General features: G+C 37.6%; 1 protein-coding gene across 1 annotated transcript in view; it reads left to right on the top strand.

The window, feature by feature from the left end:
* The window catches only part of LHFPL2 (LHFPL tetraspan subfamily member 2), a 122,393-nt gene that overhangs the window by 75,064 nt on the left and 19,429 nt on the right, over positions 1–27,900 (top strand). The window lies entirely within an intron of this gene.

Below are 27,900 nucleotides of genomic sequence, written 5' to 3'. Positions count from 1 at the left end.
TCTGAAGCTTTTACCTCCTGCCTGTGATCACTGTTGTGACAGAGCAGCTGATGAATGCTTTGAGCTCAGCCCAGTTGCTGAGGCCATCAGCTTCGTTTAGGGCTCATTCTCATGGATTAACAACAGGACTCCAGTGATCGACCCTAAGTGGGATGCTGTCCATTTGTTCAGCTAACAGCCCGGCTGCGGGTATATAAAATCCCTTTCTGTATTGCTTCCTGCAACAAAAGATTTAATTGTTATAGGCTCATTGGAATCAATTAGATTAACAGATGCTAAAGGGAGCCAGTTTCAGGCCTTGGTGTGAAGCAGTAATTGGAGCAGACTTGTGTTAGAGCTTGCTGACATTTAGATGGTGAGTGTCTGGCTCTGAGGGTGTGGGTACCATGGAATTACATCACTCTTCTCCCCTGTTTGCTGAGGCCAGATGGGGATGTTTGTAGGAATAGCAGCCAGAGTTCAATCTTTCTTATTTTAGCAAATGACAACATACTCTAGGAGCTCACTGTTGGTTGTGTGTTTTTCTTACTGCATTCTGCTTCGTAGAGTTCTTAAATTCACGCTTGTTTGAAACTACTTTGTAGACAGAGCTTGCTTTGGGGACTTTTGTTATTCCTTGTTAAATGATAACTTTTATCACTTTCACTGTTGGAAATGAGGACAGGATAAGCATTTTTTTCCTCTAATGAATTTAGTTTATCATTACAAGAACTGTGGTGATTGCTTCAGATATTTGTTAGCATTTATAGAGTTTTATGTTAATGTTGAAAAGCAGATCTGTTTGCAGTTGTTGCTTTTCAAAAACCTACTGGAGTTTTTGAGGATATTCAGAGTTGCAAAATTTTAAAATGTAAGTTTGTATTGGAAGCACCTGTGTGCTTCCCTCCCTGCTTTTAATTTAGACCATGGTGATTCTTATGTGCTTCTTGATTAGCACTTGAAAGTTCTTGAAATCATGCACAGAATAACAGTTTTTAATGGTAAAGGCCTAGTCAGTGTTGTCTTCTTACTGTTAATGTTTGTTGACTTTGTTTAGCTATTTTAGCAAGGTTGAGCATTGCTTTTTCCCCCCTGCTTGATACTATTTCTAACAAAATTACGAGTTTTTTTTTTTCATAATTTTATGACCCAAACCATTTTTACGTAAACAATAAGAATGATGAGAAAGAAGGATGGAAATTAAAAGAATGGCAGGAAGAAAATTTCAGGGGCAAGAAGGACTTGAGTGGTCCATCGTTGATTGTTATTTCTAAAAGTCATTGAATGAATAAAGGGGAAAAAAGCAGAAAAGTAAGCTTCATCTATGTTCTTTAAGTTTTTTACTTATACAGGCTGATTTCTGTGTCGAATGTTGCTATCATAGGCTTTCCAACAAATAAAGCTTTGTTGTTTTTTTTTTTTTTTTCTAAAAGGAGTATCCGAGAATTGTCTCATTAGTTAAAAGTTCACAGCAAAGAAGACATGTTGGAAGTCAAATATGCGGGACTTAGCTCATGGTCACTATGAAGTTATCATTAGCAGAGGAAAAGCACTTTTGCAACAATCTCTTACTTTTTGAGCAACAGCATTTGATACGCAGTAATCAGGCATGTTACCACGGGTATTCTGTGCATGCTTTATGTATAGATGCATGCATATGAAGAGGCACATTCCTTTGCCTCTCACAACAGTAATGAAGTTGTAAGATGTAACTGTGTGCACCACCCTGAGGTTCTTAAATGTATGACTCAATCAAAACACTGAATATGATTCATGATAAAATCACAAGAGCTGGAAATCATTTGAGTTTCCTTAGTTTTGATTTATATCGGCTATAGTTGCACAATTCTGTTGCACAGATCCAGGATCATGCTTGCAGATTCACCTAGCAGCATATTTTTGTGGTATTATCTATCCTGATGAAAAGGAAAGTATCAATAGGAACTGTACAGTGGTATTTTGGATAATGGAACTTTGTTTTCTGTGCCAGGTGATGAAAGTGTAAGTATTGATATAAGTAATTATATCTCATCCTTCACTAAGGGAAAATATTAGTTTGGTTCATATTGATTAAACAGAAGAAAGTAAATACTGTGGCTCAGAACTTTACAGTTTAATTCATTGGAAAGTAGTGTATTGTAAAATGTCACGTATTTAACAAAAGGTTTGCTCTCCAAAACAGATAAATTAAACTGAGCATTCAGCATTCTTGTGACTATTTCCATTCTTACCCATGAGAGATAAGAGAGAGTCTAACACTCCCAGACGAAGAGGAAATGAATTATTTTCCACTTGAGAGTAATATGTAGATTTATTACATATTCTAGCTGTTTGTGCATGTTTGTCCAGTTCCCAATTGGCAAAGGGTGCAATGATGCACTGTCTATTGTAACAGTCCAGCAATTTTCAGTGTGCCTAAATCAACTAGAATTAAATGAAGTTATGTATTTTGTCAGATTTTCCAGTGAGGGTGGCCTAATCCATCCAGGTTGAGATATCTTCTAAAAGTTGGCTATGTTCAGATTTGGAATATTCAGCACAACTGAAAGTTGTTACATGATCCACCTGGATTTAATGCTTCAGTTGAGAAATAGCTACGGCTTTTTCAAGAGCTATTCCCATGATGTTTGTGTCCACACAATTAAGTTAGAAAGGAGGAGGAATATGTCTCTGTTTGCAGTAAAACTGGAACATCTCTTGTTTGTAGTCCACTGAAGGTAGGTGAAAAACTCCTATTGGTTCCAGCAAGCAGCGACTATACCCTTAAAAATGAAGTCTGTGTGGAAACAAACCTCTTTCTAAAAACTTCACAAAATTTGGCATGTTATTGGGAAAAGCATGCAAAAAGGCTCTCACTAGAACATTACTAAGTATTTTTGTTTCTTTCACCTCATTATATTTGAGGCTTTGTTTTTCACTTCTAGAGTGTACAAATCACAGGCTTAAAATAGGCACAGAGAGAAATATAGCAACGTTTAGCCTCATGTTTTAGAAGTGCTTGGAGAAGAAGAGAGCAGAGATAGAAAACAGCAGATAAAAACTGGACATCTGGTTTTTGCCCTAATTATGTTTGGAACAAAAGTGATAGCTTTTTAGTTTCAAACATAAGTCTGTCTAGATGAAAGAAACTGTTGAATTGCTGTTTTTTCTCCTGCTTTTTAGTTTAAGTAGTTTTGGGTTTTTTACAGTTCATGACTTTGTTGAAATTGTGTTATTTGAAGAAAAAGAAAAAGAGCTAATCAGATTCAAGTCTATTTCTAAATGTCATAATGGTCTTGCATCTCTGTGGTATAGTATAAAAGAAGGGCTGTTGAGTAAAACTTCCATCATTCAATCTAAATTTATGACAGTAGACTAGGGTGGTGAATTTTTTTTTTTTTTTTTTCCCCTATGGAAAATATTCTTGAACAGTAAGGGAAGAGAGCTGATTTGATGTCTGCTCAAGTATGATGAAGTATATATTCTAGTAAAGAGCTTATTATTTTAATTAAATGGATGCACAAGTCTTTGTGATCTTATTATTGTTATTATTCTGATCATCTTCTGATAATGGTCTAGACTGAAAGTCTTCCAGTTACTGGAGCATTTTGCTGACTTGCACATGATGTGCTATGGTTACAATAAGGGTATTAGCAGCTGTGCTGATTAACATGCTGCCTTACAATTTTAGCAAAATAAGGTGCAGTGACCTAGGTCATCATCATTTTAATTCTCAAATGCTAGCATTAATGTTATACAGTACTACTATCATTCATTGCAGGACAGAATTGCCCATTTGTTGTTTTTAGAAGGTGAACTGAATTGTACCCCTTTGTTCCAAGAAGGAATTGAGCTTGAGAAACCTGGCAATCCTTGGCAGTTTCTTTTCTAAAGTAGAAATGACTAAGGGAAAAGTGCGGTGTTGAAGAAAAAAAAATAAAAATAAAAGAATAACTTGGGATTCTAAATCATGTAGACATTTTGAGATGCTATATGCAGTGTGCTGAGTAGTACTAAATCAAAAGTAAGATCCAGCCTTTTCTCTGCTGAGTGGAAGGTCTCCTTGCAGAGGTATTCAAAGAAAAGCTTTCGCTGTTGTTTAACTTCTGGTTTTTTTTCTTCATTTCTCTCCATGGAGTTTGCAATGTTGTAGAAAGTATAAATTATGTAGTCAGAATAATATTCTAGCACACTATTTTGTTTACTCATAGTTGCCATCTTGTGAAGTTCAGAGTTGCTTTGTGCAGTTCTTTGTTGTTCTGTTACAAGCTGATGCTTGCTACAAATAATAATCAGTCCCCAAAGAATTTTGGATCTCAGGAGCAGTAAGAAACTCATTTTCCTATTAAAAACAAAACAAAACAAAAAACAAAAAACAAAGTAGTACCATTGTGACTGTAATAAGAGGAACAACTTCTTTCTCTAACAGTCTAGGAATGAAGATGAGATAAGCAAGTAAAGCTTGAACTTTAAATTAAGAGATATTCTTCCTGAAAGTCAGAGATAGATTCATTGTCTTTTTCCATTCTGTTAATAATAAGCGAATAGCAGTTCTTTGCACAGTCTGATGTCTCATGTTATAATTCTTACTATTATCCTCATTCACATTTTAAGGTCATTTTTAGCTCATGAATGCCAGGAAAATAAAGAGGTGCTGACACAGAGGATGTGGGAAGCTGATAGATATAGTTCTATAGCAACAGTGTGAATACTGGTCAACAGAAAGACCATGATGCTTTATTTCAAGAAAAATATTGTGCCAAAACTGTTTTGAAATGTTCTTCCATCGAATCTCTTCCCTAATATGCTTGAAGTATTCTCCAGAATAGTCTGCAGTTGTTTCAGTTTGTCATTCACCAGCCTATGCTGGCAGATATCAAGCTGATAAATAATTTTGCATTAACTTTCCTTAAATCTGAAACTTCACAAAAATCACAAAAAAGTATTTTATTATAGGTGTATGTGTCAACCGTGATGAGAATGTAGTTGCAGATACAAACAAAATGTACATTTGTTCTATAACAGCCAACAGGAAAGAAGCTGCTCCCCATTTCAGATGGAAGCCCTGATTTCTGGCCTGTGCCCTTGCTAGATCAAGATCTTGAAGTCTTACCCGTGTTTGAAGGGACTAACTTTCATAATACTGGTTCATGACAGATGATTTGTCTTCTCTATTGTTAAAAGTTGAAATTATTTCTGTTTCTCAGAGTATGGCTTTTAGTTGTAGTGAACAGGATTGCCTTTTGTTTTTTCCCTTTTTTTCACTCCTCTTATTTCAAAGCAGAATTGTGGGATTGATTGATTGATTGATTTTGTGGGAAAGGAGAATAGTTATCTGACAGATAAAAGTACATTATATCTAGTGCTAAAAATCACTAGATATACCTCCAAAAGGCTTCCTGCTTTGGTGGTTAGAAAAATGGGTCATCTGTGTGCTTCATTGTTGTGTTTTGATTTATATTACCTAATTGCATTTAGATTTCCAGGGCTTTAGAAATGTTTATCCATTAGGAAAAGCAGTAGTTCTTTGTTTAAAGAAGAAGAAAAATTCTGGCTGAAGGCAAGAAAAACACTAAATACTGCCTGCATGGAACCTGTTTTGTGTGTGTACATCTACATAAAATCGTTGCTGAAAAAAGAAATGCCTGTATGCATATTCAGAGGCATTGTTGAGGGTTGCTGACTGAAAGCAGTTTGAACTCTTGAATAAAATACAGCAATCACTGTGGCTGGCCTTGTCACTACAGTCTGTTTTGTTTGAATTTTAATAAGAATAGGGTGACCGCTTTCATTCTTGAAGAGAAAGAGGAAAATATTTGATAAATTTGATGAAAGAATGTAGCAGGGTTTCATTGTATGTTATTTGAAAGCTTGGATGTGTGAATCATACGTCTTAGTTTCTTTTGAATGCAAAAGGCTTTTGAAAATGAAGTAGATGTGTTTGCTTGAGGCAGCATAGGATAAACTGACCAGAAGAGTCTTGGTAAAGTCTACAGTAGGGTGAATTTTCATTAAATTTTAGTGTATTGAGCCTCTGTATCTTATTGTGTATTATCAAACCTTATAGATAGTCTCCGAGGTGACAAAGTCTGGGAGGTGATGAGCATTTATGTCAAACTAAGCAAAATCATCAGGAGGAAGCAGTACAACCTCATGGCCTGATCAATTCCAGTGACCTGAAGGGGCTGTATCTGGTATGTAAAAGTAGTGGTGTATGGTGTGGGGTCTTTATTTGAGAATAAGCAGTGGTGAGTGGAGACAGGACAAGGGGAAACGGCCGGAAACTGCAGCACAAGAAGTTCCACACAAATGTGCGCAAGAACTTCTTTACAGTGAGGTGACGGAGCACTGGAACAGGCTGCCCAGGGAGGTGGTGGAGTCTCCTTCTCTGGAGATGTTCAAGACCTGCCTGGATGCCTACCTGTGCGACCTGCTGTAGGGAACCTGCCTTGGCAGGTGGGTTGGACACAATGATCTCTGGAGGTCCCTTCCAACTCCTACAATTCTGTGTGATTCTGTGTGTGAATACTGGTGTGCATATTTGGATTACAGCAGCAAATACATGTTATGTACATTCCACTCTGAATATCAGAGGCTGCAGGGGAAAAAATGTGAGGAAAGAGACTTGTGCATTGTCTTCTGTAAACTTTCCAGTTAATCGTATTCATTTTGGAGGAGACATCTGGAAACCTTTGCTTCAGGAATGTTAAAACTCAGCAGGCAGCTATTAGTAAACGTACAGAAGGGAACATCTGCAGTAACTACAGAATGGCTTTCTGTGCCTCTACTCAAGACCCAGCTTCTATGACAATTTCACTTACAAGCTATCTGTTAAAACTTTGATGCAGAAGAGAAGCAGATGTAAGATATGATCCTTTTGAGTTATTGGTAGGTATTAGAAAGAAAGAGAGATACAAGTGGCTTAGCAGCTGTTTCCAGTTAGCCATGACGTGTGTAATTTGGTGGTGATGCTTAAATCCAGGGAGGGAGGAGTATGGGTTACTCTTCCACTAATACAATGTAAATATTTATGCAGAAGTGAAATGATTATGTGGAGCATTATTTTGTCACATTGTAGTTCCCAAACATAGAATCACAACGATTACCTTTCTTTTTAAGAAAAGAAATAGTATTTGAAGGTTAAGTCTCACATGTGCACAATGTATCTGTATGGTCATTTACAGATTATTAATAAATTTTGTTTCTTTACTGCATCTATTTGAATAATTCCAATTTTCACTGTGCTTTCTTTCATCTCCAAATAAAACACTTTCTCAGTTTCTCTTGTTTTTGTCATTGATTGTGAAAATTTTTCCATTGTTCCTGAGGAGGGCTAGGGAGATGCTTAAAGGGCTGGAATATCTCACATACAAAGACAGGCTGACGGACCACTGGGGCCTGTTCAGCTTGGAGAAGAGAAGGCTGTGGGGGAGATGTCCTTGCAGCCTTCCTCTGCTTAAAAGGAGCTTATAAACAGGAGACAGAGTGACTTTTCACACAGTCTAATAGTGATATATTGCAAGGGAAATTGCTTTTGAACTAAAAGAGGACAGATTTAGATTAGATATTGGGAAGAAACATTTTTTCAGAGGATGGTGAGGTGCTGGCACAGGCTGCCAAGGGAAGTTGTGGATGCCCCATCCCTAGAGGCACTCAAGGTCAGGTTGGATGGGGCCCTGGGCAGTCTGAGTTGGTGAGTGGCAACCCTGCACATTGCAGGAGGTTACTGGATACTGGATGATCTTTAAGGTCTCTTTCAACTCCAGCCATTCTGTGATTTTTCCAATGCCAGACATATTGGAGAGATTTGCTTTTTTTTTTTCATAGTTAAATGGTATAGATCTTAACCGTGAAGATGACTGGTAGGATAGGCAAATTCTGTTACTTCAGCCTGAGATTACTCATGTGATGAGTTTTACAAAAGATCAGATCAGCCAGCAGTAATAAAATTTTCTTTCAGGGGAAAAGGCACACAATTACAAAGATCTACAATTTTGCTTGAAGACTGAAAAAGTTTAGTGCAGGTTTTTTGAAGGTTAAGGTAGGATCTTTTTGAAGTGAGGGTGTTCCTCTTCCTGATGATATGTTAGAAAGATATGGAGCTATCTTTGAATATTTGAATACCTGCAAGACTGTTAAGAGCATCCACTGGGAAAAAAAATTAGCTGGTTGTTGTATCTTGCTTCCGTTGCGGTGTAGTGGTCAATGTTATGGTAATGCTGGTAGACCAAACCCCAAACACCCCAATGCGTGATGACTTGTACAGTGTATTTTTGAAATACTTGTGAAATGAATCTGCGTTCTTCTGTTTTATTTATCTCTTACAATGTTCTCAACCAAGCTATTGAGAGAGGCAATTAGAAGTTTTGATAAGCATATCAAAATACTTCCTATTCTCACAACTCAATCCTTGGCATTAAATGAAATTTATAACAACTTTCAAAAGACCACAAGGAACATTTAAATTAATCTTGCTTCTTCCTAGTGAAAAGTAAAATCTGGCTATGTGCATCACCTATTTGTGTCAGGAATTGCCTTTGACATGCCAAGAGGTAGTGTGAAAAGCTAGTTTTCCCTTATTTTTAGGATAGTACCATGACAACTGTAAATGAAGAGGCAGACTGCAGTTTGTGAGGAGAGGTGGATGACAGGAAGGGAGAGGCAAATAGAAGTCTCTCGCATTTTCTTTCCCAAATATTCTTTCTAAATAGAAAAAAAAAAAAAAAAGCGGTGAGGACAAAAATTGAAATGTATAGATTAAAATAGCAGTTAAGCAGAACAGAAAAATTGATTAAACCCTTATCTATTTTTTTTTAAGGCTACTGCTAACAAAAAAATGAATTAATGTTGAGCTTAGAAAGGCCATTAAAACGTTGGGGTTTTTTTCAGTTCATTTCAGACATGTTCACTTCATAGTAAACGTATTAAAAAGAATGTGTGCATTATCTGAATTTTATCAGGATTTACTACAGTAGAGCAGAAATCCTATTCAAGTTACAGTCAATACTTTTTCCTAAGTCACTTTCCTATAACTCTGAGAGGTTAGAAGGAATGTATTCTCTCAGTATGTTCTAATGAAAACATGCAGCAGTGCAGTAACTCTCAATTGAATTTTCTTCTCAAAAGAAGTTGATGTTAGCAGCTAGTTGATGATAGCAGTCAAATAATAATGCATCATTTTCAGTTTTGTGAATAGTCTTTTTTCAGAATGCGGATGTTGGAGGCATTAAAATTCAACTTTGAGGAAACTCCATAACAAGCATTCTTTTGGAGATTTTTTTTATTGTGGGTTTTGTGTTGTTTTTTTTAAGAAGCCCAGTGTTATCTTTAATCTCATAAAACAAATTCACTGCTACAGACACAAAAACCAGTCACATACATGATTATTGTGTAAGCTGGGAGGATAAAAAAATAGGCTTATCAGCCAACCGTTGCATGAAATGGTGTTGATGTTACGAAAAACAAATCAAGGAAAAGCTGTTGAAAAGAGAAGCTCCTTCTCCTGTTATTGCCTGAGCACTTTGTTAGGGAGTATGAAATAAATGACTGAGAGAATACCCCAAATATACTGGATAGAACTTCACTTTCACATAGATTCTTACTCTCTTTGGGCATGCTAACCCATTAACACAAGACATTCTGCATCAAATTTAATTCCTTTACCTCATAGTGCTTCCTTTATTGTCACACAGGATCACTTCTTGCCAATTAACTCAGCTCTGCACAAGTCTCTTTAGTTTCCATTTTCTTGCTGTATTTTGTTTTTGCGAATTTGTTTCTCAGCCTGTATTGCACTGTGAAAGACCCTGCAGGACTGACTTCTGTCTTTCATTTGGATGACTGAAAAAGGATTGGTTTTAGAGGACTTCTTCACATGTGGCTTTTACTATGAGAATGAAAAAGAAGTTGTACTTTTTTCCCATTTCAGCATTCTTTTTTTTTCTTCTTTTTTTTTTTTTTTTTCTTTCCAATCTCCACTGCTAAAGTAGTGGTAAAAGCTTTTACTGAATCTACCTGCCAGAATTACTTCTGATGAGACACAAGAGATGAAAGCTAACTCAGCAGAGTATTTCACATAAACAAGCATTCCGAGTTGAGGCTAGAAGGCAGCATCTCTGGCACAGAGGCAATTTGTGACATTTTGAAAGGCCAGGGAACCTGAGACAATACAAAACACCAGTGGCTGGAAATATTCATGCTCTAGCTTGAAATTGTAATTGTTTGGATGTTTTTGTTATTTATATAGGCCAGGTTAGCCACAAAAACTGCAGCCTTACTTTTAGATGCATTTTGAGTTAATTTGGTCCTCTTCTGTACTGTCTGTAAATCCAGCTTCCCGAAAAGAAGTGCTTAGTTTTGGACTGTTTGGACTCTTCTAGGAACAGAAGGGACTTTTTTAATCTCAGTGGCATGCTGAAACAAAAGGATCAAATCTGAATCCAGCTCAGATAGTCTCTTGCAGGAAGTGTTTTGGGATTGTACAGTGGGTTGTACAGGTTAAATCCTGCCTTTCATGGAATAAGTAGCAAACTCTTACATGTCTTCCAAGTCAGTATTCAGAATTGTTTTGCTTTGGGCTGAAACTTGTTTTGCCAGTGTAGAGTGCATTTGCATTTCCATGAAGACTAGAATACAGTTGGTTGTTTGGAAGTGCCAGGCAGTCTTGTAGAAAAAATGTTGGCTATGGACTAAGGAGTCTTTTGCTATATTTCTATATCTTTCACTTTCTGACCTCCAATTTCTTTCTTGGAATACCCTGTTGAGTGGTTTTTTCGTAGTATTTCCAATTTTGAACCATCTGCTGTGTTAGAGTTAGAATACAATAGGGCTCCATAAGTATCCAAAAAATATTTTTATATTAGCAAAATCTTGTTGTGACAAAAATGCATGTGTTAAAAAATAATTAGTGCTGAAAATAAAAGGCAGATAAGTTGAATAGGTTATTGAATATTGAATTGAATATTACATGAACTGGAACCATGTGACAAACACAACAAAGAGGCAATGAAATATACATTTAAGATTCTTAAGTTGAAATAATTTTGCTTTGCCTTTACCTGCCTTTGCAACACTTGCAGTGGACTTCATTTATTTCTCAGCTCATATTAAAGTATGTTTTTATGTTGAAAATAATTGGGAAGCAGACTTCAGGTATCTAACCAATAGATTATTGGGCAATAGTTTTTTATTGTGTTTCACATCTATAAACAAACTATAGTCTATAAACAAACTTGGATGATCTACAATTTAATCAAGCATAATCCTTCCCCTAGTACCCGCAGGAACAGCTAGTGATGCAAACATGTGGGAATTCTAGTTATATATACAGTGTTACCTAAATTCTTTCATCTTTCTTGGAGAAAGACTTTCTGGTCTGTTACCTGAAAATTGAAAGACTTCATTTAGTGTCAACTCTTCCTAAAGGGAAAAAGGAAATTTTTTTAAAGTACATATTTTAAATTATGTATATAATAACAAGTAATCAGCACTTAATGTTCTAGAAAAAGATGTACATTTCTCAACAAGTACCTTTTACCTTCAAAGAGCCCAGGAGAGCTTCCAAATGGCGGCCTCCTCTCATTAATCTCCTGTTGGGATTTAGTATATGTTGTTCAGATTTCAAAAGTACTCTGTCCCCAGAAAGGACCCTACAAGAAAATCTGTGTCTCAGAGATAAGATCAACAGGCTAAAATAAAGTGGTTTGCTGAAACTGAATGACTAAGCCAACTGGAAGCTCATTCTTTGAAAACTTGCTTGGACACTCTTGTACATATTTCTGAGTTTACTTTTTTTCTCAAATGTGCTCATGCAGCTACAGTTTCTAACTGGTAATCTCCCTTGAGGAAATGAGCTTTAAGTCAGGACTTGGAGGATAGTCATAGTAGATGAGGTCAGGAAGAGAGTTTGGGCCAAAGAGGCCCTGAATGCAGCGTGAGAAGAGGAATGTGATGCAAGACTCTTTCTGTCTTGCTGCAGACCGCTCGATGTGTAATACATTTTTTTGTTTTTTTTCCCTCCTCCCTACTCAGTACAGGATTCTGATCTACCAGCTGCTGTGGTGAATGGTGCTAGTCTGTAGCTGGAGAATGCTGTGTCAATCCCTTCCTCATTCCAGGAGGCTTCATGCAGCAGATCTGATGCAGAGACAGCTCTGGTCAAGAGGATCCTGAAGTGGGGAGAGGCCTCATCAGGATCTGTACCTCTTGAAGTAAGGACTGAATTGCAGGGAACAACTAGGAAAAGACTGTTGTACATATCAGTCTGTTTGCTCCAAGATAGATAGTAGCTTCATCTCTATAATTAGCTTTCTTGCAACAAGCCCTGGTGCAAGGGAATTGCTTCTCACCAGATGTCTCTGGAATACAAGGGAGGTCTCGCCTAGAATGGGAGTTCTGACAGTTATCTGGGGTCTGGTGAGACCCTCAGGCTCCTGATGTGCCAACATGAGGTTCACAGTATCTTGTGGCACCTGCATGCCAGCTTCATGTTGGTGCCAAATGAAGACTGGACTGCTTCATTGAGAACCAGAGGCACTGCTGCTGACTACTGTTACTTGCAAACACACCTGTTACAGCTGAGCACTGGTTTGCTGACCTGTTTATGGCTTGCATTTAATCGTATGATTTATCAAGCATTTTCTGAGTTTGTGGTTGGGCTGGGCTTGATAGGCTGTTGTTTGGGAGGAAAAAAATGGTTGAAAAGGAGTTCAGAACTTCATAGTGTCAACTATATGGGTATAGTGGGAAGAACTTTTTTTTTTAATGAAAACAAATTTATTTTTCCAGTTTTAATCTCTAAATGGGCAGGATGCCAGTGTAACAACTGCAGAAATGTATGGGAGACTAAATAAAATGATACTGATTTTTAACCAGCGGAGAGATGAGATTAGCTCTCTGTGGGGAGAATACCGCATGCCAGCTAGCCTGTGAGTCACTTTGGCACTGCTCAAGTGCAGTAATTCTAGTGGGTCATAGTAGAGTTGTGACAGCGAACATGGAAATATCAGTAGTTTTGTCAGATTTTCAGGAATAAGCTTCTGTTTTCAGGGGCCACAAGCTGTAAGGAGAGGAGGACTTTTCAGCAATTTTTCTTAAATGTTGCTTGTCTGTGAAAAGAGATAATAGCTTGGCTTTAGGTAAGCCAAATTACTCCATTACTCTTGCTTCTGAAGCTTTGATATGCCACTCTGTAATTTTGGTAATAAATATCCTGCAACGTGTGATGCTGAAGGCCATTATCTGAAGAGAATGAGGAGGTCTTGCTCTTCTCCCTATTCATTCCATGTTGGGTGGTCCTGCTCCTTCCTGCCTCCAGCTGTGGGCGTTCCCATCTCTGCTAGAAGCTATGTGACTCACTTGGAGGATGCCTGTGCAGCTCTTTCCTGGGTTTTCTTTCCTTCTCTTCCTTCTGGGTTACTTTTTGGTGGGTTCAGTTGCCTCATGGAAGGATCTAGCAGTGGCCAGAGTGGTTAGGGAAAGTAGGAGGGTAGTATGGATGGGAAATGGGGAGAAAAAGGTCAATTTTAGCCCTTCAAGCTAGACAGTCTTGCTAAGGTGTCCAGTTTCATTCTAAACAGTACATGTGGACATTATTAAGTAGTGCTGCAGCTGCAAAACTGAAGAGGTTCAAGAATGTTGTTGTACAGAGTTTCAAAACTCTGTAAGTAAGTGTAAGATATGAGATTACTCGTGCAAAATAAATTCTCCCTGCTTTAAAGTGTTTTTCCACCTCTTATCATTTATACAACTAGATGCTCTCCCTGGGTTAGCTGGGTTGGTATGTCCCTGGGACAGTCCCTCTCTGTTTCTTAGTAATGGAGTCCAGTCCCCCATCATCTTCCAGCTCACTTCATTCCTTCAGCCCACCCAGTCTCCAGCCATGCTGTGGTGTCTGTTATTGTTTTAGTTGGGGTTGTTGCTGGGTTGTTTTTGTGTTTAAAAAATAAAGCTTTTTGACTGTTTCCTTCCAAATCATCCCCCAGTTGCTGGCAAGAGAGAGAATGCTCCCTGTCTTCAGCTCCCATGCCAGCTCTGGTCTGCTGTGGTGCGCAACTGATGGAAACCACATGTTTTCCTCTGGGGATGGTGACTCTGCATTCTGGACGGGACTTAGGCTTGAGGGAATGGTGAACAAAGTGGTGATGCAGTCTGTAGAGGTCTGATGTTACTAAACTAACTTTGGTGAGTCTCACAGCTTCCAAATCAGGATGCATGTGAACATGCAGTGTCACATGCCAGCTGGTGTAATAAGATTTTATCCTCTATTACAAATCTTACTTCTCTATCAAGCTAACAGGCATTTGAAATTTGACAGGAATATATTTTCTTCTTGAAGAAAATGTCACCAGAAGCTTCTGATGTAGCTTCATTTTCTGAAACATCCAAACTGTGTGGCTGAAGCTTGTGCAAGAAGATCCAGCCTCAGGCAGGCATCTGGCATGGAAAGTTTCAGCCCAAACTGCCATTTTGGCAAAATTGTCTGAAGTGAAAATGTCTTTTAAGAGGGGAAAGCATTGAACAATGTCTGTAGTAAGACAGAACTTACATCTTGATGGATAAAGGGAATCTCTGCTGGAGTTTTAGAATTAACTGCAACAACTTTCTTTCATCCCATATCCAAACTGAAACTTTTCTACAACCAAATATGTCAGTTAAACTTTTTTTCTGAGAGTTAAGTGGTTGTTATTTGCAGCTATTACTGAGTGAAACACAGAGAAGCTCTGTGCTTGCTTGACTATAAATTTAGGAAGAATATCATTGAGCTGTGATAGCATACAAAGCAGATGCTGCTAATGCCATCAGGAAGCAAAGCAGCAGACTGTGTTTTGGGATTCAACTTTATAATTAATTGGGGACCGCACTGAGCATGTGCATCACCTGGGTTTGGAAGTAACTGCAAATCCCCATGAGTGTCTTGCGTCTGCATCCCAGAGGAGGTGTTCAAGAAACACAGCAACTGCCTTGCACATCCTGTTTTGATTTGGCTGATTTATTGTCCTGTAGTTTATAGGCTGGCTGTGTGAAGGGCATGAATCTTGAGTGTGACTGATTGCACTGTGAAAGAAAGCTCTTTTCAAAGCTCACTGAAATTCTTACTGCAGTTCCATACAGCAATGGGAGCTTACCACAGCTATAGCTGCTTTTGTGGCTGTTGCTGAAACTTGAAACTGGCAGAAAGGTAGAGGAAAACCTGTATTCATATTTTTGAATGGGATCTTTCAGTTAGCCCCACACAGGACTTTTTTTCTTCTGTTTTATTAGAGCTCATTCAGCAGTGCTGTTGTTTCAAGTATGCTAATCAGCTAGTCTCATAATTGAGAACAAAACTGTTTGTTGGATAAAGTATTCCTCTGCCAAGGGTTTATGTACTATTTCTGGGACAGTGGTTCTATTACACATTTTAATTAATACTGTGTTATGGACCTATTCTTTCACATGAGATGTTCCTGAGATCTTCCCTCATACTTCACTTTTTAAAAGTCTCTGGACATTCTTTTTGCAGTCCTCCGGCCTCTCTTTTCTTGCTTACATCTTTTGCTGACATGTAAAGTGATAAAATTTTATGTAAAGTAATAAGGTGATAAGCATTGGATGTGAGTGGAATCTCATTGCCTTCTGTGTCATGGTGTGAGTACTGATACATCCTTGAATGAGAAGTTTTAAGTTTCCTTTATTTTTTTTTTCTCCTCCATATCTTGTCACTCTTTTGACTCCTACTCAATTATGACTCATTTTATACTTGGATTCTCTTCTGTAATATTACAAGATATTCTTCCATCTATATTTATAGATCTGATTTATCTCTCTTGTAGCTTATCCTTATTGAATGTTGTTTTCTTTTTGATTTCATACTGTTTTATGTTGTACTTTCAAGAAATAACTGAATAACATTCTGTTACCACTATGTCCAGACTCCTGGATGCTTCAAGTACTTCTGAGAAGAAAAAACAGAACCATTCATCACTTCATTTTGATTGCAAAAGCAGAACAGGACAGTTTTCTAGTTAGAGGGCATTTTGGTCTCTTCCCCTTTTTTCTCTTCAACCAGAAGCACTCCATGTCTGTCTGTCCATCTGCAGTTTTCTGACATTTGAGCAAATACAGACATTCTCCAGATACAGAGAAAGACTGTCTCCTTCTCTTGTATCATTTCTGCTTGAGGAAACAACAAAGCTGTCCAAAATTCATCAATATAGTGTTACTTCACTTTTCTTTTTTCTCATTTAATTTTATTATGTCAGTTAACTTGTAGTTCATTATATGTAGCAAGTTCTTTGCTTTTATCATATATAATCTTATGGGCATGTCCAGTTACTGACTTCTATGAGGACACTCTTGAATTTCTCTACTTAAGATCACATTGCCATGTTGTAAGAGATCATAAGGGTTATCTTTTATTTAATAAGTTTTAGCTTAATGTGTTTTTTCATTGTCTTTTCTGCTGTGTCTCTTTCTTACTGAAATTAGGTCTCCAGTAGCTGCTAGTGAACTTCATAGAAACAACCAAGTAAGTTTTCCTGAAAGGACTTGCTGGGAACTCAGCTGACAACATGTCAACAAAGCACAAGGATTTTTCAACATAGGTAGGCTGCTAGTGTTACGGCATATACAGGCAGCGTCGCTGCGTTGTAAGTGCCTGCTTTTCCGCTTCACAATAAAAATAAGCATCCCTCTTTTTTGGAGAGGGCTGACGCTCAACTTTTTGTCATGTTCAAAACATTAAGGCCAGGATGTGACGGAACAAAGTGAAACACTCACCCTCAACTAAGTTTCTCCATTACCTGTTTTCTTTGAAAAGCTGTTTCCCAATGATTTCATGATACGTGTTTATTCTTCTGAACTTTAAAAGGTCACTCATCATTTCAAGGGCCCTCTCAGATGATTACTAATCAGCCCAGCTTCCTGAATACCAGACTATCTAAGTGAAAACACAGTAACTGAGTCAGTTTGTTGTTTTGTTTCTAAGATTACATTTGTAGATTCATGTTAATGCTCCAAAACAGCTTGTATTCCTTTGCTCAAATGGCTAGGGAAGCTTAGTGGAAACGATGACCTCATAAACTGTAGGAGATGGAGCTGGAATTTTCAAATGATACTGAGCATTTCTAAGCATATCCTGTGAAATTTTTCTGCTCAGAAAACAAAACCTATGTAAATAGATCTATAGTTTGAAAAGTATTGCAGTAATTGAGGAGTCTGATATGTCTGCAGCCTTGGGAAATTAATTCTGTCTCACTAACCAAAGATATTTGTATCTTAATATTGCAGAGTGTATGTGAAAATATTTAACCAGCTGAAAGATCAGTGTCACAGCCTCTGTACAGTTTTATTTTAACTGGGTGCTAAATAGTATTACTTACTACAAGTTACTGCAGAATGTTTGTAGGAAATCTTCTCAAAATCAAAGAGAACACTTGCTGCCACCACTCCACCCCAGCAAGCATTGCCTGAGTTTTGCTTTTGGAGTCAAATGGAGTTCAGTGTCCTGCTTTCATGGCTAGGGATAAAAAGTGGGCGGAGGTGTTCTCTATTTTCTCTCTGTCTTCTTTTTGCAGTGCATTTGTTTGATAGCATACATAACTTTTATCAGAACTGGAATAAAGCCTCCTTGAGATATTGTGTCAAATTCAAAGCATGGCTTTGAATTAAATTAAATGTACATGTGATATTATTGTCAAATTTAAGCATGTGCTCTTTGTTAATAGTTTATTTTCCCGAGGTAGGCTTAAATAGTTCTTTTTAAATGTCCTTTTAAGGAAGGCACAGTAGTTGAAGTGTTACAGTATCCCTGTTTATGCAGTATGGACGCAAATACAATAATTATGTTTACCAATGGAGTGAGGAAAAAAAGGCAAATAGAAGTTTTCTTGGTTAATTATTTCCATGCCTCATTTGTTGTATAAATACATCACTTGTTCATGAGTAATTAACTACCACTTAAGTACAGTACCAGCAAAAGTTCAAAGTAGTGCCTGACTTTTTTTCTCTTCTGTCTCAGAAAGCAGAAGAGAAAATGAACAAGTCATCCTTATTGATGCATCATTGTGCTGATAAACAATTATTTTTGAAGTATTTCAAAACCAAGTTTCTTACAAATCCTGCCTTCTAAGCAATAGTCATACTTGCTCATAAGGGCATGACTGCAAATGTGATTTAAAACTTCTAGAAGTCATAGCAACAGAACTGAAATGCTGTTTTCTTCTGTAAATAAGAGTTTCATTTGTAGCTGCCCCTTAGGAAGCTGAATTGTCTGGGCTCTAGTAAGGGTTTGTAGCCAGTATCAGTTTTAAGTGAAGTTGTCTTTAGCAGCATTCTTCCCTGCATATTTTAGTGATATTTTCAGAAGACAAAAGTACTTAAGATGCATGAAGCGGTAACTGTGCCTGGTTGTCACAAGACTCTTCTTGATCTTTTACTCCAATTAAAAAAATAAATAAATAAATTCAATAGCTTAAGCTTTGAATTTTAGCTTGTCATTATAAATTAGCACACCATAGAAAGATCAAGCTCATTTCCATAAACTCAAGGTCTTTATAGATTGAAGATAATTGCTTAGCGGAGTTCTTAGATGCCTTATTCCTTGCTGCTAGTTGAGGCTGGGGTAATTTTTTTGTTTTGTTTGTTTCATCAGTGCATTCACCCATGTTGAAAAGTCTTGGCTATGGTTGATAAATTCCAGTTGCCTGTATTAAACCACTTCTTACAAATTCTCCAAGAATTTTCAAAGTTTGACCCGTCACTGACTATTCCTTTGCATGCGTTTCAGTTATCTACTGTTTTTCTACAGAGTCCTGTGCGATGCCTATCCCATTTCCTAAGTCATTATTTAATACCTTCACCTTAAAACCACAGGTTCTTTTCTACTTTGTAGTGTAAGTGGTAAGAAGCATCCTGAGCTCAGAGGTGCTTGGAGCAAGGACACCTGCCATGAGGTCAGGCAGAGCTTATTGTCCTCCACTGCTACCGGGAGGTGTCAGTGCTGTTCAGCTGCCCTGCTCGGCTGTCCTTGGAGAACAACACAGGCTTTTCGAGCCGACCTTCAGCAGCAAGGCTATTAGCCTGTATCAGTCTCATAGGCAACTGCATGTCCATCATTTCAGTCTCTCCTATTTTACCACACTTATTTTCTGTGATTACAGTAATGCCGGTATGGCCTGCTCTTAAATATACAGTTTTCCTCTGTGGTATATTGCATTCTCACAGCAGGCTTTGTTCCACTATGCTCTACCTCTCACCGGTTCCTTTTGCATTATTTTCTTATTTAACCACATTGCATAAAGACTTGGATGTTTTACTGTTACTTTCCTTCCTGACCACACTTACAATCCTCCAGATTTATTTTTAGTATTTCACTTTATCTCTTCCTTGCATTTGCTTGTAGTTTATCTACTTTCTGCTTATTGTTTCTTTTTATAGTTTCCTGTAAAAAATAAAAAATAAAAAAAATCCTTAAACATAAATATTGGTTTGAATATGGTGCAGAGGATTGTCTTACAGGTATAACTGTGACCAGCATGTTAGTTTTACGTTTCAGGCCTAATCTAACATGACCTGTCTGTTTTTGGTTTCTTTTTGCTTTTTCTATTAACAAACTAATTTCCCTAGTACCTTGTTAAATGACAAGACATAAAGAAACCAAAACCCTAGTACACAAAATATTTTCCATATTTAGAAAGAGGAGCTATATGTATTATTGGTCTTGCAGCATATATCATTGCAGCCTCATTGCTTTTAAGCCCTCAAAGATTTAGTGCCTCTGGAATACCAAATTGAATCGGAGCTGCACACGTGCTGGAAGTGCTATCTGGCTCCAGCATATGGCAAATGAGAACAGCTTTACTGAGAAATTCCTGTGGTTTCTTATTTTAACCAGCAGTTGAGAGACGAGTTGGGTGCATCTTAGATAAGCACACTTCTCAAACTCTTGAAAATGCTTTTCAGTTATTCTGATCATTGTAAGTTAAAACCTGCTCCTGAAGTAAATACTGAAGATAAGTTCCTTCTGCTTTTTATTTATCATTACTGGTATAGAATAGCACATCTTGATTCTAGTGAAAAGGAAATAAAGCAGTTTTTTTTTTCCCTTTTTCTTGGGATACACACCTATAGTAAACAGATGCAAGTGTGCTTACAGTCAGGGATACGCAACCTGAACACAGTGGTGCTCAATTGCTGCTCATGTCCTGCTGCGCCTCTCAGAAGATGTACAGCAAAAGATAAGCCTGCGAATTTTAACAAAAAGTAATCTCTTTTTCTAGTTGCTTTATACAGAGCTGCTCAGCCTTTTAAAATCTTGCTGCAGAAAGTCTTGGAACTCACAAGTGAATCTCACACCTACAAGGTCAGATGCAGTACCCACACAGTTCACAAAGGACTTCAGGAAAAGATACCTTGCCATAGAGGCTCTAACTGCACACACACTGTGTGTGTTTTCCAGCCAGCCCCTGGGCACATCCACAGGAGAACCAGCTCTGAAAGTCTCTCATCCCTGCTTTCCAGCAAAATCTTCCTTCTAGGGGAGCTGTAGAGGAATCTAGATTTTGCAACAGTGATGATATCATCTAAAGTCATGCTATTTTCACAGCTCCAGTTTGAATGAGATCATAATTATTTAATGATAAATCAGTCTAGTTTAATTTTATGTCCTGTTCTTACTGTGCTGTTACACAGAAAAGATGGGACAGCTTCTACTCTTACTCCTTTGCCACCTTGACAGGTCAGAGAATATATCCAAAGAAAAATGATTCCAGAAGCAAGGACCCAAAATGTTCTGCTCAGCTTGCTCATTTATTTACTTGTGACCTGGAAAAGACAATACTACCCCAGTGTGAGGGAAAAGTAGCTGGAAAATATAACTGAAAATTAAGTGCAACCAACTAGGGTATTTCTGGAGTTTATCCTATGCAAAACACTCAGCAAATCTGTCAGCTCTTATTATAGACAATGAATTATAATTTAAAAGAATAAAACAAAAAATAATCCCTTACTTTGGTAAAGATGGCATCACTGAACATGCTTAATACATCTTACTTACAGTTTCAGAATCATAGGAGCCTGCTGTGCAAGAGGTGCCAAGCTTGATGAACTGCATGTGTTGCAGACACTATTCATCCAACAGTGCTTGCATATAGGCGGGATACTTGATGTGCATGCAGCTGCTTTGCTTCCATTTTGATTTACTGAATGCATGGCTGAAAATATAACAGGTCTTTCTTCTTAATGCTTTCAGATGATGAGTTGTTGAAGTCAGCTGCTAGGAAATTTTTGCCTTTTATATAAGCACTTTTACTGGTTAATGCTAAACAAGAACATCAGTGTCTCCTGATCTTTTCTAAGCTTAAGTGAAAAATAAATAAATCTCCTGAAACAACTTTTGTGCAGGAAAAATACAAGATTTTATAGAAAAATATTGTCATTATATATATAGTCATTATATATATTTACCATATATATACACCATATATTACACACATACATATATATATGTTTATATATACATATGTAATGTAAAATGGTAAGTCTGTAAAATAGATTTTTTGCTGTGTTGTGGAGATCTGAAGGTCAGTAATGGATAGTAGTCATTGAAAAGCATTGCAGTGCATAAAGTGATGCTTCATTAAAAGCAAAACAAAGCTCTGCTGGAGAAGGAAACGGGCTGCAGTGTTGATAGTGTTGCCTTTTGGCTCTTTACCTGCATGGTTTTGTCCTCCCCAGAATTCAGTACTCCATATTTCTTTCCTCTCTGGTGCTTCAGGCCAATCTTGTAACATAATCATTCAGCAGTAAGAGATCATAGGCTAAGCATTTGAAAAAGAAACAAGCAGACAACAACAACAAAAAACCATATTTACTTAATACATTATATCCCAAATGGTTTTGATTTTTTTATTAGCTTTTTCTGAAGAGTTAATTCTAAGGTCTTGACATAACTAAATAGGCAAGTCTAACAGAAGAGTCTGCATAGTCTGACAGAAATTGAAGGCAATATTATTAATGACCAACCTGAAGGACTGTGGTTTTACAGTCCAAATCAAAGCATCAATTTTATAAAGTGCATGTGGAGAATTTGATGAGTTTTCTAAGAGACAAAAGTGCAAACTAGGAAGCTTATTCCAGAGCAGAATTGACTCACGTGTGAGTAAAATATAGAGGATTGTATCCAAATACAGCTACTGTGTGACATTAAAAGACCCTTGTGAATTAGTGAAGTAAGGATATGAGGAAACTTCTGATAAACGTTTTAACTAAACATGTCTTGGTGTTTTTATTTTCTCTCCATTTTATAGATGCCTTTACTGATTTATCAAATCTATTTAAATTTGTCCCTGATGAAGTGACAAGTACTTATTAGGAAATGGAATATAAAATCTTGAGTTGCAACTGTATGTTTTAAAGAAGCAACTGAAGCTAAGAATTGTCATTATCTGTTTACAAAATGCAATGCATTCAAATTGTTTTGAAACTGATAGTTGTGACAGTGGCTGGACCTGCCTCTTGTACTCTGTAAGTACTTTGAACTTTTGATTTTGCACAGAATTCTATGTTTATACAGAGCTGGTAACATGGTGATTTAACAGCAATCATATATTTAATGATCATCTTAAAAATCCAATTAAGGGGTTGAAACTTACAGAGCAGACGAATTATCTGAAAGCTGATGAGATGCAGGGATCTAAGAAACAGATGTCTAACCATGTTTTGAGAGATCTTCAGATATGTAGGTTTTATTTTAATTTATTTGCATTTCTCAAAGGGAAGCATGATCCAGAACTTCATGCCTTTTGGCAGTGATACAATCAGATGCTGTGTTTGTGCTAGTTTGTAGACTGTGCTTGCTTGCTTGCTTTCAAGAGGATTAATCTCTGAAAGCTTTAAAAAGAAAAAAATGTGCAAAAAGGCTGTCAGTCCTGAAGTCCTCTCTCTAGTACGTTGTCAGGCCTTTTCAAATATTTTGCTATTATCTTACAGCCTTATTCTCTCCATTATAGAGTATGCATGTGGGCAGAAGCATCTTCTATAGGTTTATGACCGAGGTTATATTCTACGCTCAAGTACAATTAGAGAAAAGTTCGGGCTAGTTGTAGAGTTAAGTCTGTCTCCTTGCAAATTAATCTGTGTTTCCCTGCAAGATGAACAGACTGCTGTGTAATGTTGTATGGGAGTTATTTATTTCTATAGTGAATATGGTAGGAAGAAAAGCTGCAGTGTAAGTATAAAGCTATTTCTCAATGATCAGGTAAATAAAAGTTACTGTTGGAGACGCGATCTTTTCATTTGATATCATTTATCATAGGTCCTAATTAGCAGAAAAAGAGGTGTACCTTCGCATACAGCAAGTCCAGGCAGGAGATTCAAAATGAATCCTCAAATAATTGAGGATTGTATTTGAGAGATGACAAGAAAGGCACAATGCGTGACATTGAGAAGCATGTCAAACCACTGTAGTTTCAGGATTTGCAATATCAACAGGTTCAGGTTCAGTTTCCAGTGGATATATGAATGAGAAGCAAGTCATCTGGAAAACAAGGATGGGTACAATCCTTTGATGTTTTTTTTTCTATGTATCTGGAAGGCAAGAAGGCACAGTCTTGCCTTATATATGTGCATGTTCATGCACAGCTCCAGTTTTAGTTCTCAGAACATATAATCACAGAATCATAGAATTGTTCAGGTTGGAAAAGACCTTAAAGATCATCAAGTCCAACCACATCCTAACCATACTACCCTAACTCTAACAACCCTCTGCTAAATCACGTCCCTGAGCACCACATCCAAATGGTTTTTAAACACATCCAGGGATGGTGACTCAACCACCTCCTTGGGAAGCCTATTCCAGTGCTTAACAACCCTTTCTGTAAAGAAGTTTTTCCTGATATCCAATCTAAACCTCAGCAGCAGAGAGAGATGACGGAGAGATTTTCAGAAAAAGTACAGTTGAAAAGGATACAGATTTTTTAACATCTAGCCCTTTTCAGCTTTAAAAAATTTCTTTTAGTTACTGATTTTCACAGTTATATATATTTTTGAGGATAGAAAAAGGATCAGTATGATTCTCTAGTCTAACTGCTCATTGAGCATGAAGCAAGCTGGAATTGTACATGACTTAACTCCCAGAATATATACCTAATCTTAACTTTAGAATTGAATCCGTTTGTTAAATAAATCATTGGATTCTTCTAGTTATTTAAAATGGTTGTCTACAATTTGAATTACTAGTCCAGATTTTTCCAAACTTTGCTGTGAGACTTCATTTTAAGCTAAAATGCATATTTCATTCCTTTAATTATTAATTATGATATATGCAATACTAGAAACATCTTTTTTCTTCACTCTCAACTGTGGTTAAATAGTTAGCTATTAACTGCAGTTATAGCTCACCTTTAGTAGGTGCTTGCAGAGGCGTCATATCTGTATTTCTCTGACGTTGCCTTTTCCCAGAGTAGATAAAACATTCTTCACACACTGTTTCATGTTTACTGTTGCTTACTATTGTATGCAGTGTCCAGATACTCAGATGTCTGCACACAAAGGTGTGCATAGTTGCATGCCAGCTCTGATCCATCATGATCCTTTCGATTCCCTTGCGTCACTACCGACTCTTCTCAGCTCCTGCACAACAAGAATTCAGTGTTTACTCAAGAAGGGCGTTTCTGTCACATATTCCAGTTTGTATAATTTACTATGCTAAGGTGCTCGTTCATATTGATTTTTAGGAGGATGTTTTGTTTTCAATTTGAATGAAGAGAAAATTAAATGAATGCATACATTTTGAAATGTGACAGGTGCATCATAGGTGCACCAGCTCCTGGTTTCATTGGTAAGTAAAGTGATGGTGGTTTTCTGGAGGGAAAAACACAGATAATTGCTTACAGGAATAAGCAGTGAGTCACACTGAAACAACCCAAGTTTTATTGGGCGGTCCTCAAGCTGTAGGTCTTATCTCAGCAGAGTTGCCCATCCCATGGTGTTTGCCCCAGAAGCAGATTCATAACCATTCCTAATTCTGCTAAGTGTCCATAGTAGGGAAAGGAATACAGCACCATCATCCTTTTGAGAGTTAATTTGAGCTTGTTTGTCCAAAACAGCTTCTCTTCCCTTCACTTTGTTCCTTCCTAAATAGTTTTGTGTCTTTGATCTCTTGTGTTTGCAAGGATTTTCCTGTCATAGTATTGTCTTTTTAGTAAGCAGTTCTCCAGAGCATTCTGAGAAGTGGCATAATAGAGTCATTCTTTCCTTTCCTGTGTGTTTTTCTCACCAGTCTCTTACTAAACAATAACCACCATATTCTATAATAAATATCATAATGAAATATTCATAAATTATCAAGAGCATTTCCAAATCTGTCACAGTGAACTCATGGGATTGAGTTGCTTTTTACAACAAGCACAGATTCCAAGTATTTTTGGGCTGATGCTCTAGCTCATGTACACTATTAACTAGTTAAACAGTGAAAGCCTGGCTTCCTTTTAAGGTAAAAATTCTTAGCACAAAAATAGCAAGGTTTTGTTTGCTATCAAATATTAGCGATACTTTCCTTCTGACTTGCCATTTTCCTCCCAGACACTCTTTCTCCATCCTTGTCTCAGAGTCCTTCATAAGCTATGCTTAACAGATGCTAGAAGAAGAGATTACACCCGACTGCTTGAGTCTTCGTGACAGATGTAATATTTTAAATGACCAGGAAAGGGTGCTTCAGAAGAGATGCTTACAATATTGAAACTTCAGTGACCTAGTGGGAAAGTAAGAAAGGAAACTCAAGATTCCACTCCCAGTTGGTGAATTCCTGAGCACTTAGACTATCAGTGATTGTAGCCAAGATTGCTCCCTTAGTGATGATTTTTTATGTGATGTGTAATTTTCTCTTGAGATACAACAATAGAAATAATACACATTAGCTTTTCTTTGCCTCATAAGTTTTAATAAATTTTGGAATTACAGAAGATCTTGAGTAAGTTTTCAAAACATAATGTAATGGCTAAAGGTTTAAAGACTTTTGTAAATAAATATGAAGCAATGGAACAAATCTCCTGCAGGAGAATGTGCAGTTTAGGAGAGATGTTGGAAATCCAAGTTAGCTTGATCTCCTCTCAGTGTGGGAGCAATATGCAAAGTTTTGTCTGGATGAGAAAAGAGGGAAATGAGTCCTGTGTTTAAATCTCCCCTGCAGTTGGTCTGAAAACTTGGAAATTCCTGTTCTTTCAGTAATTTTTCAGGGATGTACTGGCCCCATAAAAGTCAGTGGGAGTCCTGCCATGGATTTTAATGAGGTCAGAAAGAGAATGGTGTATTTCAATTGCTTTTTTTTTTTCTAAGTTGAAATAATTTTCATATTTATTTCTTCTACAGTGATGTACTTAAGATGCAAATTCACTTGCAATTAGATAAGCACTTTCTGTAGCATGATAGAAGGGAACTTGTTTGCAAGATGGGATGTAATAACTTCGCACTGCATCAGGAGAACAATAGTTGCTGTTGGTTGTTTTTTTTTTTTTAACCTGTTGACATACATAAAATTTGGACATTTTGGCACAGGAGTATTAAACAGTTCAGTTAAAGATGACTTCACATCTACAAGCTGTCGTTGGGAGGAAAACTGAAATAAATAGCATATAATTCAAATGAAATACAAGGAAATAAGAAAATGATAATGATATTTCAATGAATTTTAATTAATTTGCAAAAGAATTTAATATGTTTTGCATATTACATCATGCCAACATGACTAAAACATGACATATTGTAAACCTGCATTCCCTGTTAGCAGTGAAACATAGAATCATAGAATGGCTTGGATTGGAAGGGACCTCAAGAATCATCAAGCTCCAGCCCCACTGCCACAAGTAGGGCTGCCAAGCACTAAATCAAGTGCTAAATCAGATTGCCCAGGCCCCCAGACAGGCCTTAGACACTTCCAGGGTGGAGCGTCCACAGTGTCTCTGGGCGCCTGTGCCAGTGCCTCACCACTCTCTCAGTGAAAAATGTCTCCTGACATCTAATCTAAATCTCCCTTCCTTTAGTTTAAAACCATTCCCCCTTGTCCTGTCTCTAGCCTTGTAAAAAGTTGATTTTCTTTGTGTTTATAACTCCCTTAAAATACTGGAATACTGCAGTGAGGACTCCCTACAACCTTCTCACTTTCAGGCTGAACAGGCCCAGTTCCTTCAGCCTATTTTCAAAGGAGAGATGCTCCAGCCCTTGAATCATCTTTGTGGCCCTCATCTGGACCCTCTCTGAAAGCTCCACATATTTGATGTGTTGGGGGTCCCAGACTTGGACACAGTACCCTGGATTGGGCCTCACAAGAGCAGAGCAAAGGGGGATAATCACCAGTGGCTTATATTAAGTTTTTCATCAGCCAGAACCCCTAAGTCCTACTCAGCAGGGCTACTCTCAAGGAGTCCTTCTCCCAGATTGCACACATATATGGGATTACCTTGACTGAAGACAAAACCCTGCTCTTTGCTGTGTTGAACCTCATTAGGTTCACAAGGGCCTACCTTTCAAGTTCATCGAGACCCCTCTGGATGTAATCCCTTTCTTCTGCTGTATCAATCACAATACTCAGTGTTATCAGCAAACTTGCTGATTAATCAATCCTATCATTTATGTCAAAGATGTTAAAGAGCACTGGTCCCAAGTACTGGTCTCACTCTGGGAGACACTGCTTGTTACCGGCCTCCACCTGGCCATAGAGCCATTAAGCACAACCCTCTGGTTGCAACCATCCAACCAATTCCTCATTCTCCAAGCAGTCCATCCTTCAAATCCATCTCTCTCCATTTTAGAGAAAAGGGTGTGATAGGGCACCATGCCAAAGGCCTTGTAGAAGTAAAGGGAAATTATATCAGTTGTCTTCCCTTCGTCCTCCCATGCTGTTGTGCCATCATAGAAGGCCATCAGATTGGTCAGGCATGACCTTCCCTTGGTGAAGCCATGTTAGCT

This window comes from Tympanuchus pallidicinctus, unplaced genomic scaffold (genome assembly GCF_026119805.1).
Source record: "Tympanuchus pallidicinctus isolate F22 unplaced genomic scaffold, pur_lepc_1.0 scaffold9, whole genome shotgun sequence".
Classification (NCBI taxonomy): Eukaryota; Metazoa; Chordata; class Aves; order Galliformes; family Phasianidae; genus Tympanuchus; species Tympanuchus pallidicinctus.
The sequence above is the reverse complement of the archived record's forward strand: the minus strand, read 5'-3'. Positions and strand labels throughout refer to the sequence as shown.